The sequence below is a fragment of the Leptosomus discolor genome, unplaced genomic scaffold (genome assembly GCF_034619465.1).
Source record: "Leptosomus discolor isolate bLepDis1 unplaced genomic scaffold, bLepDis1.hap2 HAP2_SCAFFOLD_54, whole genome shotgun sequence".
Classification (NCBI taxonomy): domain Eukaryota; kingdom Metazoa; phylum Chordata; class Aves; order Leptosomiformes; family Leptosomidae; genus Leptosomus; species Leptosomus discolor.
Genome location: NW_028237817.1, coordinates 140,695 through 144,465, shown reverse-complemented (window position 1 = coordinate 144,465; position 3,771 = coordinate 140,695).

Genomic DNA, 3,771 nt, shown 5'->3' with positions numbered 1-3,771 from the left:
CCCCCCCCCCCCCGACGACCACCACAAGGAGGCACTGCGCAAGCGCAGTTAGGAGGAGTTTATGGAAACGACCTTTTGGAACTAATTTTAATACAAAGCAGGGACAGGTTATGCCTATGTATAGGTGTATTGGGAAACCTTGGGTATATGTAGCATCTGACCGTTTAAATCAGAGACAAGTTGCCGCGTTGGGGCGCGCACGATTTTGGTGGGGCTGCTCCCCGTGCTGCCCAGCGCTGAATACACATACCTACTTTACAGTCTCACAGACTGGGGAGTGCGTTTTCCGCACATCACCTGAAACAGGAAGGTCTGATGCAAACCCAAACTCTAAATTTGAAACTAAAAGCGAAACCAAAAATCTCACTCTGAAACAGGCAGCTCAGGTGCAAACCCAAACCCTCAACGTGGGCTAGAACATGAACCGAAAAGCTCACCCTGAAATAGGAAGTTAAAATCCAAACCTAAACTCTAAACAGAACCCAAACGTGAAATGACATAACCCCCCGCTGCTCCTTTCTGGACCACCAGGCTGCAAGGGATGTCTTTTCAAGCTGAACTGAAGAGCGCATCAGCCTGCTCCTGGTGACACACGGGCGTTGTGCCAGTGCTCAGGAGCATCGGATTGGCAACATATACAGAAAAATGACATGAAACCTATAATCTAGATCTAAAATCCAAGGCAATGAAAAACCTAAGGGGATGCAAACCCCAACATCTAGATAAAAAGCCTAAAGCAACGTAGAGCCTAAAGTAAGGTAGACAATAACATCTGGACGTAAATTCTAACATCTAAACGTAAAGCCTAAGCCGATGTAAAGCCTAAACGAATGTAAACCCTAAAATCCAGCTATAAACCCTAAACCGATGTGAACCCCTAAACCGATGTGAACCGTAACATCAAGATGTAACCCCTAAGGCGACGTAAACCCCTAAGGCGACGCGAACCGCAACATCCAGGTGTAAACCCTAAACCGACGCGAACCCCTAAGGCGACGCGAACCACAACATCCAGATGTGAACCCCTAAAGCGACGCGAACCCCTAAAGCGACGCGAACCGCAACATCCAGATGTGAAACCCTAAACCGGTGTGAAACCCTAAACCGGTGTGAACCGTAACATCCAGATGTGAACCCCGAAACCGAGGTGAACCCCGAAACCGAGGTGAACCGTAACATCCAGATGTAAACCCTAAACCAGTGTGAAACCCTAACATCCAGATCTAAACCCTAAACCGATGTGGAAACCTAAACCGATGTAATCCGTAACATCCAGGTGTAAATCCTAAACCGATGTAAACCCCTAAACCGATGTAAACCCCTAAACCGATGTAAACCGTAACACCCAGGTGGAACCCCTAAACCGAGGCAAACCCCTAAACCGAGGCAAACCCCTAACATCCATATGGAAACCTTAAACCAACGTAGACCCTAACATCAAGATGTAGACCCCAAAGCGAGGGAAGGCCCTAAAGCGAGGTAAATAGTAACATGCAGATGTAGACCGTAAAGCCAGGTAAACCTTCACATCCAGATGTACACCCCAAAGCCCTCTACGACCCAAAAGCCAGGCAAACCGCCACACCCAGATGTACACCCCAAAGCCACCTACGACCCCAACGCCAGGCAAACCGCCACACCCAGATGTACACCCCAAAGCCACCTACGACCCCAACGCCAGGCAAACCGTCACACCCAGATGTACACCCCAATGCCATCCACTACCCCAACGCCAGGCAAACCGTCACACCCAGATGTACACCCCAACGCCATCCACGCCCCAACGCCCTCGACGACCCCAACGCCAGGCAAACCGTCACATCCAGATGCACGCCCCAACGCCCTCGACGACCCCAACGCCAGGCAAACCGTCACATCCAGATGCACGCCCCAACGCCCTCGACGACCCCAACGCCAGGCAAACCGTCACATCCAGATGCACGCCCCAACGCCCTCGACGACCCCAACGCCCTCGACGACCCCAACGCCCTCGACGACCCCAACGCCCTCGACGACCCCAACGCCATGTAAACGGTCACATCCAGATGCACACCCCAACGCCCTCGACGACCCCAACGCCCTCGACGACCCCAACGCCCTCGACGACCCCAACGCCCGGCAAACCGTCACACCCAGATGTACACCCCAACGCCCTCCACGACCCCAACGCCCTCCACGACCCCAACGCCCGGCAAACCGTCACATCCAGATGCACACCCCAACGCCCTCGACGACCCCAACGCCCTCGACGACCCCAACGCCCGGCAAACCGTCACATCCAGATGCACACCCCAACGCCCTCGACGACCCCAACGCCCTCGACGACCCCAACGCCCTCGACGACCCCAACGCCCTCGACGACCCCAACGCCCGGCAAACCGTCACACCCAGATGCACACCCCAACGCCCTCCACGACCGCAACGCCCTCGACGACCCCAACGCCAGGCAAACCGTCACATCCAGATGCACGCCCCAACGCCCTCGACGACCCCAACGCCAGGCAAACCGTCACATCCAGATGCACGCCCCAACGCCCTCGACGACCCCAACGCCAGGCAAACCGTCACATCCAGATGCACGCCCCAACGCCCTCGACGACCCCAACGCCAGGCAAACCGTCACATCCAGATGCACGCCCCAACGCCCTCGACGACCCCAACGCCCTCGACGACCCCAACGCCCTCGACGACCCCAACGCCAGGCAAACCGTCACATCCAGATGCACACCCCAACGCCCTCGACGACCCCAACGCCCTCGACGACCCCAACGCCCTCGACGACCCCAACGACCCCAACGCCCGGCAAACCGTCACATCCAGGTGCACACCCCAACGCCCTCGACGACCCCAACGCCCTCGACGACCCCAACGCCCGGCAAACCGTCACATCCAGATGCACACCCCAACGCCCTCGGCGACCCCAACGCCAGGCAAACCGTCACATCCAGATGCACACCCCAACGCCCTCGACGACCCCAACGCCCTCGACGACCCCAACGCCCTCGACGACCCCAACGCCCGGCAAACGGTCACATCCAGATGCACACCCCAACGCCCTCGACGACCCCAACGCCCTCGACGACCCCAACGCCAGGCAAACCGTCACATCCAGATGCACACCCCAACGCCCTCGACGACCCCAACGCCCTCGACGACCCCAACGCCAGGCAAACCGTCACATCCAGATGCACACCCCAACGCCCTCGACGACCCCAACGCCCTCGACGACCCCAACGCCCGGCAAACCGTCACATCCAGATGCACACCCCAACGCCCTCGACGACCCCAACGCCCTCGACGACCCCAACGCCCGGCAAACCGTCACATCCAGATGCACACCCCAACGCCCTCGACGACCCCAACGCCCGGCAAACCGTCACATCCAGATGCACACCCCAACGCCCTCGACGACCCCAACGCCCGGCAAACCGTCACATCCAGATGCACACCCCAACGCCCTCGACGACCCCAACGCCCGGCAAACCGTCACATCCAGATGCACACCCCAACGCCCTCGACGACCCCAACGCCCTCGACGACCCCAACGCCCTCGACGACCCCAACGCCAGGCAAACCGTCACATCCAGATGCACACCCCAACGCCCTCGACGACCCCAACGCCCTCGACGACCCCAACGCCAGGCAAACCGTCACATCCAGATGCACACCCCAACGCCCTCGACGACCCCAACGCCCTCGACGACCCCAACGCCCTCGACGACCCCAACGCCATGTAAACGGTCACATCCAGATGCACACCCCAACGCCCTC